General features: G+C 43.2%; 1 long non-coding RNA gene across 1 annotated transcript; it reads left to right on the forward strand.

Moving 5' to 3' along the window:
• Positions 1–2,088: 2,088 nt before the first annotated feature.
• Positions 2,089–14,441, forward strand: LOC135252982 (uncharacterized). The gene is made up of 2 exons (XR_010329502.1): positions 2,089–2,273; positions 9,944–14,441. It is a non-coding gene; the product is annotated as an uncharacterized LOC135252982 (long non-coding RNA).
• Positions 14,442–16,120: the final 1,679 nt, after the last annotated feature.

Consider the following 16,120-nt stretch of genomic DNA (forward strand, 5'->3'; position numbering starts at 1 on the left):
GACCATAGCTTGTATGAACCATGTTGACACAATGTATTTATCCAGATTTGAATGGAAATATGATCTTGGACCTGTCTCAAAAACCTGCTTTATATTAAACAACATTCTGATCTGTGTCCACATCCAACTATGCAAATACCTTTCTTTTTCATCCAGCTGATGGACGCTCTTCTGAAGTGCAACAAAAGAGCTTCTTTCCAAAGATTCAATAAAAATAATATTAAAATCCATTTTTCAAACTGTTGATACAGAGCAAATTTCTACGATTTGCATTGACTCCACATATATTACACTTTTTTTCTTCTTCCTCCATCGTTCCATGAACATGTTATGAATTGCTAAAGTTGTTGCGGTAATAAGATGAGAGCAACGTGTTTTTGTGTCCCTCTGGGTCAAAGCTGTACGACAGAGGGGTTCCTGTGGAGTAATTGCAGCTCTCCCAGCTCACAAGTTTGAATCATGTGACACTTTTATGCTGTCTCGTTAAACAGCTCATCCTTAGAGTACCTTCCAGTGGCGAGCCGACAGCTTTTAACACCAGGGCCCAAGAGCGGTGTGAGGCTGACTCCAGATGCTCACCCTCACATTTTATTTGGACTCACACTATTAGTCACTAATGCCTTTCATGTCCCCAGAATAGAAGTTCAGGGGAGCTTCTCCTTATGGTTTTGTTGCCGGTGACATGACTGCAATGGACTGCACGATTAGACGGGAGGCATATATAGGTGACGTAGGTGTGCTTTATGCTGGAAAATCCGGCCTGTTCTCAGTGGCAGCACACAGCCTTTATATATATATAAAAAAGATTTTCAGCGCACAGCCTGCTCTTTTGCCCTTCTGACGTATTACGTCATTTCCAGGACCAGCTGCTGTTTAATAGTCGGATGCTGACAGGATAAACCGATGACTGTGGCACAGTTTAGTGACATTTATTTTAGAACGCTGGCAATTATCATTCGAAGAATCACTTGCTTAGGGCAGTGTTTTCTAATTAGCTTCACAAGTACTCAGACTGGATCTGAAAGTTGACTTTCCTATTGATTTTCTTAACTGAGGCGACTCCTATTTGGGTTTTAACGTTTAAATATTTATTAAAAACCTTCAATCTTGTCCTTTGCCAAACATTTTTTCCTAACAGTGTTCTTAGGCATTTTAGCTCTAAGTCTTCTTTGATGACATATGGAAGTGTCATAAGGTGTCTTTATTAATGTTTGAAAATACATTGGCCTGGGACCATGTTTGATTAAATGAATGCTGGGGAGTTAGGCAAATTTAAAACTAATACAGATTTCAAAAGGCCCCTGCAGATGCCTATGGTTTTAATCTGCATTGGGTGCATGTGATAGCACAGAAAAAACCGAGGGAAGATGCAGACAGATGCAATGCTCTGAACCTGCATACCAAAAATGGTATCTGGAGTGGCTTAACCTTGGGCGTGGAACAAAAAGGAGACATTGCCCCTTTAAGGAATAACTCAGAAAAGAAGAAAAGCAGAAAAGTGAGTGAGGTGTGTGTGTGTGTGTGTGTGTGTGTGAGATTGATAGAAAAAAGAGAAAGAGAGAGGGAGAGAAAGGGAGGAGGGGGGGATTGAGCATGCATTAGACACTAAGAACCATTCCTCTCTGGCTAAAGGCTAATGCAATTGCCACAATAAAGGAGTCTCAACGGGGCCCAGGGGTAGAAAAAAGAGCGCGAGAAAGAGGGAAGTAAAGAGAGGGCAAGACTGATTCCATAGCTTCATATCCCTTAGGAGGGCTGGCTAAAAGTCTCTCTCTCTTTCTCTCACTCTCTCTCTCTCTCTCTCTCCCACTCACTCACACTCTTTCCCTCCCTCTTTCCCTCTTGTCACTCTTTCCCAGACTCCCTCTCTTCTTTTTTGTTCTCTGTGGTCTGCAGTTTGCGGACGGGGCTGTGGAGCATTTCCGAGGGTGACTCATCGGGGGCGAGAGCTGAAACTGGTTCAGAACCGACTGGCGCCCCGGTTGCGACTACCACACCTGACCACTCCCCTCCCAGCTCGCTGCGCAGGGGAGGGAGGGAGGGAGGGAGCAGGGGCGAGGAGAGGAGGAGGAGAGGAAAGGAGAGGAGATGAGCGCGGGCAGACTCCGGCGCCTCTCCGCGCGCTCGCGGAGAGGAGCGGCAGTGACGGATGGGAAGTGCCACACACCTCGCGCCTCCTTTTCGATCACCCCCAGAGTGGACCCCCTGCGCCTCCCTCCCAGTATCCTCATCTGAACTGTGCAGCGCTCAGCCACTCTTCATCAGCAGACAGGGTACGTTTGGGCACTTTCTTCCCGTTTTTTCTTTTCTTTTTCTTTTTTGGATTTCTCCATCTCTCCGCTGTAACTCTGCGCAGGCAGATTTTCTGTTCAGCTCAGGCAGTAAACTTCAAAGTGCAGTTTCTCGGCTATTCGCGGGATTTCCTGGGTGCTCTGCGGCTTTTGCTGATGAGATTTTTAACTGCTTGTGAGAGCTTCTCACATTCATCCAGAACACAGCTGTGCATCAGAATAAACAAGCTTAGAGAATGCGTAATGTGTCTGAGGAAACCAGATTCGCACAGCTATTGGATATCACTGGCAGCTTCTAATGAAATTATAATGTAATGTTGCGATCCATCAGAAAATGTTTTTTTTTAATGTACCTACTGAGGTACATTGTGAGGTGGAAGGAGACAAAGAGGAGTGGTTTTTCTTTATTAGTTTGTTTGTTTGTTTGTTTTTACCAAGTGCTGCCACTGAAAGGGTTAAATCATTAAGCTGTTAAATTGTGTGTAAAATTGAAAGACAGAGGCATTGCTTGAACACCTGCTGTGAGACACATACAGGTGCTTGTGTATCAGTTGACCCATTGTTTCTTTGTACCGCGCGCTAGAACGCCATGATCTTTCCCTTGAAGTGCCTTGTGTCAATCTTAACTTCACGTCTAGGTTTTTAGATAACTAAATTTTGTGGGAATCTTTTGGTTAGCCTACACTGCTGATGGCCATGAATCATTGTCCCAGAGGGTGGAGGAAACAGGGGCATCCATGCTTCTGTCTTTAAAATACTTCATTTGAATTCAGCTAAGGGGTGTGGGGAAACCCCCAGTTTTTGAGGGTCCGGGGGGCAAAACTAAGAATGGTCTGTATTATTGTGGGTGATAAGGGTAGTTATGGCGATGCCGGGGTCTTGTTGAAAGTTGGGGGGTGATCGTTGGATAGACTCTAGTACTCTGTGCTGTGGTGAGGCTTTGGGCGTTGCCGCTGAAACACCGGCCCCAGCTTATATCATTCGAGGTTTCATTGTGTACGATGCTGAGGAAACAGCCAATGTCGGAGGCAGCTGTGCGTGTGTGTATGTGTGTGTGTGCATGCGTGTGTGTGTGTGTGTGTGTCTGAGTGTGTATGTGTATGTGTACATGCGCTTGTGTGTCTGTGAGTGTGTGTGTGTGTCTGAGTGTATCTGATTGTGTGTGCATGCACGTGTGTGTGTATGCGCATGTGTGTTGTCCTCAGTTTCACCCAGAGAGGGCCTGGGTATCACAGTATAGACAGCATTTGGAATTTTCTCAGTGGTTTTACTGGTTAAGCGTCAGCCAGCTGCCGCAGTGTAGCAGAAATGGGTGTGTTACCGGTGGAAATGACCAAACGCGTGTAAGCAACACACATAAGCGGGGGTTCCTTTGATGGATCCTCTGTGCCTGAGCTTTTTCCTACTGCCCAAGCAATAAACAGCTTTGTTTGTTAGTCCGGTACTGTGAATGTAATCACACACATGCATGAGAACGAGGAAGGCAAGAAAGGCCCATAAAATAGCCTTTTAGTTATTTCCAGACTCGCAGTCTGGCTTCGGCTCCACACAGCCCTCCCTTCCCCCCTACCACTGTTTATCCTACACAATTAAATTAGGTTTACTGCAGGAGCTTATAAACCCTTTCTTCATCGGGTGGAATGTCAAGAGATACAAACTCTTTTTGGTGAATAACCGGGCTACATGAAACGTTTTTAACCGCGCCGTGAAAGTGCACGAAGCGCACACCATGGACCAGTACGCTGGTTGAACACCGGACTTGGCATTCCTGCGACATCTGGGACGTGTTCAGCGCTGTAATTTCACGAATCGCTGAATAATCAGGCTGTGAAGCCCCTGTGATGTGCTGCTCCTACACTGCGCTAACAGGAGACATCTGTCATGGAGGAGCACTTGAAATGTGTGGAAGATTTAATGCCGAGAATGTGCAATCGCCTCACGATCGCCGGGGTCGTGAACCCCACGGGTCAATATCTTTGCCTCCCCGCCCGCCGCAAAATGTTTTCTACCACTCTGCCTTCGCTGACCGTGCATCAGAAATGAGCCTCGGTTGTGATTCGCTAATCGCTCGCTGCCGTTTTTGACACCGTCATTTGCAGGTCGTTTGTTTTTCCCTAACTGGTCGATGGCCACCACCGTGTCCGTGTGACCACTTTCGGCCTCACGCTCTCACTCTCGCTCTCTTTTTGGCCAGATCAGAAGCTACAGCAATTATCCAAGCTACCGGAGTCTGGAATCAGATCGGGCCTGACAGCGCTAATGTTGCTGTTCCCCTGTTTATTGTAATGGATCATGTTCGCAAAGCTAAGTGGTCAGATAAAGAATTCCGTAGTGCAGCTGCAGTCCCCTTTCCCCTTCGTGAGAAAAGCAGAGAAAAAAAAGTCCGTCGAGATCAAGTCACCAATCCTGAGTCACCAAGACCGGTTTTTCATTATATTTGCTAATTCTCTGTGCCACAAAGTATATGTCAAATTTTAAATTACTGATGTGAACCAAGCAACGCAAATTGTTTTCCCTAAAAAAAGGAGGCCTAATTCTTGTTGACATCTTTTGAGGCACAGGTAAATTTATTTTGTTTCACTTTGTTCCATGTACAAAGGTTAATACTGTATGTTCTTTTTGATTTCCAGAGCTGAATTGGCACCTTGTCACTTTTGAGTCACTGATTCTGAAAAAAAAACAGCAGTAACAAGGGGAATGGAGGAGAGGGGGGGAATGGTCAGGAAGGGATCTTTTACACTCCTGTCCATTTTAAATGAACTTGGGGGATGTGGGTGTTTTTTCTTTTACACTCTTGTACATTTTAAATTAGAGTCACTGGGGGAACGTAGGTGTTTCCCGTTCGGTGGCTTATTAATGCTGTGCTAATTAATGCCTGGTCATTATTAGCGGCGCTAGTGACTTTCTAATGCTGCGCGGCTCCATAATACCTGCATGCACTGGGGCCAGAACAAACACGTGAGCCGCGGGCTGCCTTCTCTCCAGGGTCCGCTGCGCGGTTCTGCCAACTGCTCCTGTAGGCCGGACCGCATCCGGTGGGTAGCGGCCATACTTCCTCTCTCGCTACAGCTAGCAGACCTGTCCCGTTTGAGGTGGGCCCTTGGTTTTCGGCTCTGCACGTTGGAGGCGCCATTGTGGATATATGGGTGAAGCTTACGTTACTGCCTACGTGCAGTGTTGGGACTTTTCAGGCAAAGTGACTATTCCAATTATGATTCTGTCTCCAGAACTCTGAGACAGCCTTATACATTCCTATACCGTACAGAGACCACTGTTATTTACACGTAGTCGTTCGTTGTATGAGAAGATCAGCGCAATTGATGTGTCAGGGCCTTGTTGGATCTACGCAGTGAACTGCTGTGAGTGAAGAGGTGGGAGTCCGGCGGTTTTGTAGCAAGCTGTAAGTAAGTGACACCTGTGCTCAAAGACCACAGCCGCTTGCCAGTTCAGTACCCTGGGTGCAAAAGGAGGAGCTGGATAACGTTCCTCTGAAATATTTAGCTTTGATTAAAATGCTGTCTCCCCCTGTTTGTGCAGCTCCAAACAGTGGCCGCTGTGTGAGAACCGCTCTCTGGTGAGAGCCTGACGTCATTGCGTCTAATTCCTCCACCTCGCAGTTTACTCTGAAAACCGATCCCGCCTCCTGGGACTCGTCCCCGCCATCCGGGGGAAGAGCTCTCTGCCGCCAGGGGAGATAGGAAAGCTTTTGCGTCTGAAAGGATTGGTCTGCCAGAAAAGGCCGCGATAACGTTTTGTAATGGCAGTGCTAAAAAACAATGATGACTGAGCGATCCTGCAGAAGTTCAGCCAGCGCATAATGTCAGACTCCCGGTATCAACTGGACTTCAGCTCAGAACTGGCCTCACAGCTGAATGTGCACAGATTGAGTTCAAGCCCTTAATGTGGCCCTCAGTAACACAACTCACACGAGAAAACCTGAACATAACTGACATTAGAGAACCTGAACATAACTGACATTAGAGAACCTGAACATATCTGACATTAGAGAACCTGAACATAACTGACATTAGAGAACTTGAACATAATTGACATTAGAGAACTTGAACATAACTGACATTAGAGAACCTGAACATAACTGACATTAGAGAACTTGAACATAACTGACATTAGAGAACCTGAACATAACTGACATTAGAGAACTTGAACCGGATGTTTTTATTGACTAAAATCTGTATCCGCACTCTTTCTCCGTTTGTCTACGAGGCCTCAAAAGAGTACTCATTCTTTCTGTATTAATCCTTTGTATTTGTCCTCAGACTCTTTACAATAGTCCTCAGTTTCTTTACAATATATTGCAATGCATCACATTACAATTAGGCCTTCAACAGAGACTTATCCAGGGTGACCTGGGCCGTTCATTTGTTTTTACATGCAATCCATTTATATTCAATATTTACTGAAGTGCTGAAGTGTTTTGCTCAAGGGTACAATGGCAGTTTCCCTGCTGGTAATCAAACACTGGCTGATTACAAGCCCAGTTACCTAACCATCACAGTACCCTGTCAACCTGTTTTAGTGCCCATTCTCTGTTTTTTGTGCTTGGCCCCTGCTTAAATCAAACACCACTACCTCTTCAGAACAGGTACATTCAGAACCTTCAAAGCGAACAGAACTATTTTTATTAGTGCTCTACAAAAGTGTTCTTCAAAGCGTATTGATTTTCTGGTCTCTGTGCTTGGTTCATACTCATTCCATTAAGAACAAAAACAGATTTTATGGGAAAAATGTGGGCATATGTTTTCGTTTGGGGTACCATGGTAGCTAACATCTAAATTCTAGTGGTGAAAATACATATTTTACCTCAGACCATAGATCAATAATTCATAAAAGGATGAAAAAGCATGTATGACATACTAATAAAAATGTTGACGTATAGCATGAACAACACTAATGCTCAAATATAAGGTATGCTAGTAGATAAGCATAATTATAACTATGTAAAAAGTGACATTTTGTAGCAACACTGAGAGATATTGCTTTTAGAATTCCTTACCACTAAAGTAAAATGTTTTGGGTTTTTTTTTATTTGGTTTAAATAGATGAATGTGTTGAGAACATATCAATAGTAATCATAGCATCATTTGTGCATAAACAAAATAGAAAAATTGGGTGGAAATCTGTTCAAACTGAACATACTTGTTCAATTGTCTCTTGCTCATTCATATGTTCATATGTTCAAAGCCAAGACCAGTTAAATTCACTTCTATTTTATAAAAGATTATCTCCATTAATTAACTGTCAATTTTTTGCCAATGATAGCTATCGTTGAGAGATTTTTTTAAATACATCTTTCCTAAATTAGATAAAATAACCACAAAAAAACAAAACTATTTAAATCGCACATTGAGCAAATTGGAATTTTTCTATGATAGCGGAATCTGAATTATTTGTAATTTAAATAAATGGGGGTCTAATTTCAAGATATTTATTTGTTACTCGTAAAAGGAAATTACAGAATTTTAACACACCTTTTGTCTTATCTTGATAAATGGTAATATTTTTCCTGATCCATTCACAGAAAAATTTCATCACTTCCTGTGCCAAACTGGATAGGTTCTCAGCTCCACAGTTCTGTATCATTATCATTGCAAAAATGTGCCATGTTCCAGAGTCATTTCACACACACACACACACACATACACACACACACACACACACATACTATATATATATATATATATATATATATATATATATATATATATATATATATCTTCAACAGAGGAGCATTTTCTTCAGCACACATGACAGATTAAAACAGAAATTCGAAGGGTTCACCCTGCACTACCTCTTTCTCTTTCTCTCTCTCTCTCTCTCTCTGTCAGTCTGTCTGTCTATCTCTTGCTCTCTTCCACTCCCTCTCTCTCTCTGTCAGTCTGTCTGTCTATCTCTTGCTCTCTTCCACTCTCTCTCTCTCTCTCTCTCTCTCTCTCTGTCTCTCCAGTGGACATCTGGCTCCCCTTCACCCTCTTTCTCATGTCTTTCCGCCCCCCACCAAAAGTTCTGCCAGCCCTCCCTCCTGAATTAAAAGCATACATGTTTATTTACTCTTCAGCTGGGGGGGGGGGGGTATTGGAAGAATATACATGTCAAATAAGAGCTAGAGCTGAACATGAATATTTTCCCCTACTGGAAATCTTGTACACTGTAGGGTCCTGTTAAAGGAATATTATTACATATCCTAAAGGATTTGAGTAATTTCCTGCAGAAAAGACACAAGGGCATTCAGTTTCTTCACATGCTATGAAAATATATGGGTGAAACTCATGAATATGTTAGAAGTGTTATAAACGATCATGCTTATTACATCTCCAATACCTGCAAATAATAATATTATTGATGTTCATGTTCAAAAAATAGCAATTACAAATTCAGACAATAACTGTTAATATGCATAATAACAGGCTAATACAAATAAGCATATGCTAATATCCCCTGGACTGGGAGATTCCTTGGACTGTGTCCTTTCATCCAATGAAATAGAAGCACACTTTGTTGAGCAAAGATTTGGGCTGTGGGTTTTTTGAGAAAGAAAAATTCACACATCAGAGAAAGAGGGAGGTGGGAGAGACATTATCCCAGCTATGGCATAAAGGATGCATATCTGTTGTTGCTCATTTCTTACAAAAAGTCTATTTTAGTGGATAGCAAGCACTGTTATTTTATTATTGTGTTTAATGATTCCAAATTGTACTTATGGGACTAGTGTGCTTTTAAAGTTTGCTCATAATGATATCTTTCACTGTTCGTTCAGCTGCATTTCAACTCAGAGCCCACGCAATTGTAAACAATTTTGCCATTCTGGAACCACTATGCGGGTGACCCTAGAAATGACCCACAGAGAAATGCAAACAACAGCAGCAAGAACATAATCAACAACAACTACTACTACTATTACTATACTGTTGAAAACAGCTTTACTTTGTGTTTTTACCATGGTTGATGGTTTCAGAATTCTTCTCAGGTGAAATTAGTGAAAGTCGTCTTATGTTGCATTCTGGAAAGCCTAAGCTTACTTATCAAGGCAACATTAAATATATTAAATATATATTAAAAATAGGGTGTAAAATGGTATGAGTCTTAAATTGAATGTTATACCTGTCACAGAAATGTATGTCTTCCTTTCTTTAAGAGACATAATCCATTGCTCATTATCAAATATTTTGTCTGAGAGCCATCCAGTATGTTAGCCCTTAAACTGCATTCAGAGAATAGATTTGCCCCAAAGCACATGGAGGCATACCGTGTTTCAACAGGGATCCTCACAATAGCCAACAAAATGAAGCTCACACAGCCAGCACCGTTGCTGAAGCCATCGCGTTGCATAACCAGACTTTTTTTCCCTTTCCACTGCAAAATTTTTAAATAAGTTACCCTGATGCATCTGTATTTTCCAACTAGTAACATCAACATTTGCTGTTTTTTTTTTGTTTTTTTTAAAATACAAATGCAAGTTTGTCCAGCGCCTATGAAGTTCTTTTAGAGACTGCAGACAGACAGAGAGCTGTATGGACCCATGTTGTGATGTTTTATTAAGATGATGTTTGCTGGCCTATACCTTTTTCATGTTTGGGTGGGTGTATCCCCTTCCTTGCAGAGGCTCTGAGGATTTCTCTCTCTTTTCCCTGCAGGGAGGGGGCAGGCCTGAGCCACAGCTGGACTGCAGCTGGGGAACATCTGCAGCAGAGAGTGAGCTACCAGTCTGGCTGCGGCAGGGAGGGTTCCTGGCACCGTGATTTGGTGCAAAAACAGAAACAAAAATCACATTGCCAGGGATTTCCACTCTGTCACAGCTTTATGGCCATCCTCATGTGTATTCTTCCCACCAGTGTCCCCATCAGTTAATGGTTCAGTTGCCTCACCATTAAGAAGTGGAGAAAATGCACCTCCAGTGAAGAATTATTACCTTCTGTTCTGTATGTTAGTGGGAGTGTCTAAGGGCTCAACTAAGTCACGTTGACGTAGTCACGTAGAGGTCGTTAAGTTACCTGCTTATTTTAGGTTTTTTTGCGAACAAAATCTGAATCTGTTATTTTGTAAAATCTCAAACCAGGGTCATACTTCAGCTGTTCAAAAAGTCTTTTAAATTCTTATCTTCTTGAGTCTACTGGTTGCTTCCTAGGGTGAAAATTCCATGAGTTGAAGACTCTCGAAGCTTACGCACCATATCATGTTTTTGGGAAATATCGTTTATCATCTAGAGGAATGCTGAATGACCTGCGGGAATATTTTACTGGAACGCACCATCTGAAACTGATCAGCGAGGCAAAACTGACCCTGCATTTGTTGGGCTTTCAGCTTCACAGAATGAATGGAGGTGGTTAAAATGTCAGCATAAGGGAACAGTATGCAAAAGGCCTGCAAGATGTCTGTGATTTAGCATTGAGGGAGGAAAAAAAAGGAAATTTACTGAGCGCATCTAATTTTCATGCATGCTTGACTGGGAAACACCATGATCCACTGGACAACACACGTGTCACAGAGGAAACATCAAGAGCTGTCGTGTACATGGTTACCCCGACAGAGACATTCCACCACACCATGCACAGAGCATCCTATAGCCCAGTCGCTTTCAAAAGGCACAGAGCTTAGCTAATTGTCGAGCATTGATCCCTTTAATATATTGTTCACAGTGGCTAAGTTCAGTGCCTGAGGTGAAACAGTTAATAGGATGTAAAGAGCGTGTATGGGAATGCAGACCCCTCCCACTTGGAAGACGACGGAAAAGGAAAATAATGGTGAGGAATGAAGACCACGTACTCTGGGTATGGAGTCAGCAGTGCAGAGTAGCAGGTTGCCTATAAAGCAACTGAGAGAAAAAAAAAGTGAGCTGTGGAATGTTCTCAAAATGTCAAGCCAGTCGAGGCACGCAGAGTTCCAGTTCACCTGGTTGAGTGCGTAGCTTTGACAATGAACAGGGTCAGACTGATTTATGTGGCGAAGGCAGGGCTCAGTCTCTCCTCACTCTCAGCACTGAGAGGGGAGCCACGTACACTGGGCTTTCCCCTAATGCTTCACTAGCGGGTCTCCGTTTTTTTTTTTTGTTCTATTGTGTATATGTGTCTGTGTTTGTGTCTGTGTCTGTGTGTGTGTGGCCTTGTCTGTATTTTTCTTCTACAAAGAGAGAGAGAAAGAGAGAGAGAGAGAGAGAGAGAGACTGAGAGAGAAGATCGCAGACACAAGGAAGGGTTAAGGCGACCACCACAACTCAATGTCTATGAGTGAGACATATGAAGCCTGTCATGCAAACAGATGAGGCGCTACAGACAGACACATCTATATTTCATCTTATACCACATTTTATCCCTATGCGCTTTATTCTGCCTGTCCATTGATACATCAGCCCATTAATGATCCACCAGTATCAGTGCCCAAATTCTCCCTCCAGTCGCTGAATTAATCTGCTCCCTGTAATTACGGTACAACTGTGATGGAAAATTGTCTCAGGACATATGCAGTGTGTGAGATGTTCATGTCCTCAGTTCCATCAGGCCCCTGGCTCAGCGCAGTGCATTGTGGGACACGGGGGGCGATGTTGCGGTCAGGGCTGTGACCTCCCGTGCCTACTGAACTGGTATCAGTGTGTCTATTGAATACTGGCTCAGTTCAGCAGGAACAGGAGTGGAGCCCAATAGGTGCCATTACCTCATCACCTTCAAATCAGCACGCAGCAGACCTTATGATGTCATTTTCTAAACTCGACCTCCTGATCTCTATTCATGTTGTTCTTTTGGGGCGTTATTTTCTTTGGAAAATCGTATGAATTTGCATGTTTATTTGTCAGATATGGAAGGGCAGCATTTGATTTTATCCCAGGCTATAGTTTCTGGTTGTATATGTTCATTCCAGCCAAGCCTATTTCAGTACATTCAACAGGCTACATGCTGATGCAGTCAAACCTCAAGTTTATTTCATCATTGTACTGTCACTGTATCTTTTCTGTTCTCAGTACCTGAACCAAGGACACAAATATATACAAACTTGGCATCGCAGCCTAAAAGTGACAGCTTATGTGAAATGCATGAACTATCTGCCCATTGACGTCACCTAAGATATGAATATTTTCTATGCGTTTTCATGATCCCCATGAGATAATGTAATGGAGAGTGAATTATGACAGTAATATTTCATATTGGGCCTTCTTTATACTGCCTCAGCTGAACTTGAAAATATTATTTAGCTTGTGCTTTAGTCACGAGTAATGACTCAATTAGCAAATTATGGGCATGATTAGTTTGTTGTTGTGAATTCTGGACATCTGTTCACTCTTAAAACAATACACCAAAGCCAAAAGCAAAAGCGCAGTGCAAAGCATGGCACAACATAGCACAAAATATGCAAAGTACAAATACCACGGAAATCAAATGAATATTATTATTGCATTGGTCAGCTTCAGACATACTTCACATGCTGCCTGCCTTGTTTATGCAGAGGGATAAGTGCACTTTATCGCAAGCGATTCTCATTTCTGTACATCAGAATTATTGATTGCAGAAGGCCTTTCTTTCAATTGTATAACTTTTTCAGTGATATCATTTTTAACCTTGGAGAGATTATTGTAAAACCTGGTCAGCAAATTTGAATGTTCAACAGACGTCTGCCTCAAAATCCATTACAAACTGGAAACCTGTCTCTAGGGCTCTACTCTCTGTGAAATGAAAACAATTGATTTTTGAATTGACTCATTTTTTGTTTCTCTTTTCCCTAAGAAGAGCAGCCCAAATGGTTTGGAAATTGCTGGTTGCTGAACATTTTTGTTGTTCTGAAACTCACTGATACTATCGCTTGGGCTGCCTGTGAGAATAGATGACTGGTTCCTCAAACTGAGCCAGTGAAACAAATAGAGTACAAGGGGAGGGTGGAGTCCCATGTCACACTATACAGCTTTTCTGTTCTTTCCATGCCCTCCCCCCGCCCCCCCGCCCCCGCCCAGCCCCTAACATGTATGAAATCCTCAATTGCTTTAATTCAAGATTATGTGTACCATTATGTGCAAATGTCATCCCATAATAGTCACAATAAGCAGATTGATAAATATGTTAGCGCCAGACCTTCATCTAGCCTTTTTTTTAGGGTTTCTATGGCGATGTCGAGTACCTGCTTTGTTCCTCTGATGTATTGCAGGGCTGACATGTCTTGGCTGCCTTGTTTCACTCAGTTTTCCTTTGTTGCCAGTGGCTTATATTGAATCAATGTCCTCTTGGTCCAGGCCCTGGCTGCGTGCAGGTTTTATAATTGATTTAAGCTGAGAAACACCAGCTGAGCAGCAAAGCAAACTTCTCTTCCAGTGACCTGTGGCGTGAGTAATCGCCACCCCGTCAAGCTCCTTAGGGTCCTTCCAGGTCATCGTCTAAAATGCCTGCCCAAAATCATGTATTACTGGCAAATCATCTGGGGAAAGAATTCATCAGAATCACTGCAAATTTTAACTAATGTCCTGCTTAAATATCTGTCTCTGAATTAAGCTTAATATTATTTAAAAATGGTTCTTCTGTCCTATAACTGTATTATAATGAAAAGCACATTCAGTGCTTTTGGTTGATCCTCCATATCTGCTTTAAGATTTTTAAATGAGATACTGTACTTTGTCATAATTGTTGCAGCATCAATAGATTTGCACAAAAAGTGCAAATAAATGTATGGCTCATTTTACTTTTAAATATAATGATATAAATAAGTTGAAAATAAAAAAGAATGTACATGCATGCAAGTCATCTGTATTAAGATACACTGTACATAATTAATACCCTATGTACATAAATGTTGGCACCCACTGATGTTCCTGTGAGAGATTCATGGCTGCTGTTGCTAGGTTACTGGTGATGACAGCTTCAGTGACATTTTTCCATAATCATAGATCACCAGTAGCAGCCCCATAGCCCCACCCCCCCCCCAACCCCCCCACCCACCCCAGCCACTTTGACCTGGGCCCAGCTTTGAGCTGGAGTTCGGTGTCTGTCTGCATGCACACCCCAGTACAAATCATCCTAATGCTGAAATGGAGCAAGATGCAACACAATTTAATCTTCTGTCCAGGCCTCCAAGGTTGGATTCTTTCATCCAGGTGCAACTGTTTAATGTCTGAAAAAAGAGTCTTGAATGCAAATAAAGCTTGCTCGTTGGGACCACGCCTCTTGTATGTGTCGGTTGGAAGATGATTTCTAGGTTTCTGTGTCTGTTCGAAAAAAATAATTTTCCCCACCTTTAAGGGGACCTAGTGATTAATGAGTATTTTCTTTGTTTCTTGTTTGGTCCTTTCTAAACAAAGTGATGATGCCAAATTTCAAGTTTTTAGGAAGGAAACAAAGCGGAAATTCCTCATAAGTTACAAGCCTCCCGAGTCTCCTGAACAAGACTGACTGGGCTGTCTACGAGCCTCTTGTGTAAGAGTCTGTGTAAGTTGCAAGACCATAGTTAAGCTAGCTGGAAATGGCTTCCCCGATTGCTTGCAATCTCATTTTTCCCGCAACGTTTCAATTTCTCAGGTTATGTGAATACACTCTGGATGTTGACTTACGTGGCTAATAGCCACTGGCTATACGTATGTACAGTGCAAACTACATCAACATCCACAGCCTGTGCTGTCCATTGCGTGCATAGAGACATGATTCTCACTCGCCTTTAAAAGTGTCTGTTATTTGTTAATGTTATGCAACTGCACGCTCGGTAAGTAATGGGCAGGTAATGTGGAGGGTAATGTACTGAGAGCCAGGTGGGAAGGGGGCTGGCCCCCTCCTTCAGCTGGAGCCCGGCCTCGTGCAATACATCATTAGCTGTCTGTTTCAACACCTGAGGGCGACGAAGAGTAATTAGAGAGGGCACAGCCTTGTCTGCACGCAATGGCTATTAACCCACTGCACTTCAATTAGAGCAGAGAAAGCACTCGTTGTGCGAGAGAGACGCCTTGCGTGGATCAGCCCCTAGCATGCCAAATGCAAGAGGACAAATAGCTCGGCTGTCAGCTAATAAACCCTGGAATTTGTCCTTGCTTTTCATCATGCACCGGGTCTGGAGCCTAGCCAGCGCTACGTCTGGGAGGCTTATCCCCACTCACGGCTAAAAAAAAAAAGAAAAAGAAAAGAAAAGGAAAAAGCAGGAGTTCCAGGCAGAGGGAGCACACTTCTAATCGCTCGTTCTGCCGTAAACACGACTGTAAGAGACACCGAAGGAGGACCTCGCTTCAAAGGCGGCGGCGGGTGGATTTTGTTCGGCCGTCGTCGCTGCAGCTCAGACGACGCGCTCATTTAATGAGCTGCGGAGATTAGCCATGTAACCTCTCTGCTTACCGGCGTGACCTTGGCCTGATGGAGGAAAACAAACTGATCGATACGTTCTGTTTTGAAGGGTGTCTCGTTAACTTAGTCTCTTTTCTAAGTCCTGCGGCAGAGACGCTCCGTTTTGGCATCCTCGGCAAGTCTGTCAGAGCAAGCATTTCATACAGAGGCCATCCGTCTTCCTCCCACCCCCCATCAGCTCAGAGTTATCAATCAACTGCAGGGACCGGGAAAAAACACCGTATGCCTCATTTGCGTCCCAGAGCCGGCCACTACCGTGTCTCTGCAGCACATTATTGCTGGAAATTTGTGTGCCGTGTCACTCCTGGTCATGTGATCATTTTCCCATTTTCAACACAGGGCAATAGTGAACCCTCACTGGCTCAGTTAGGCGAGTGATGAATCCTCGGCAATCTAGGGCTGTGGGGCTTAAGGCATGTTTACTGTTGCAGTTGACTTTCGTGTATGACACCTCCTCCCCCTGTGATTCCCTTTCTTATATGCTCCTCTAAGGCTAATGGCTAATGCTTTAGA

This window comes from Anguilla rostrata, chromosome 4 (assembly GCF_018555375.3).
Source record: "Anguilla rostrata isolate EN2019 chromosome 4, ASM1855537v3, whole genome shotgun sequence".
NCBI classification, from domain to species: domain Eukaryota; kingdom Metazoa; phylum Chordata; class Actinopteri; order Anguilliformes; family Anguillidae; genus Anguilla; species Anguilla rostrata.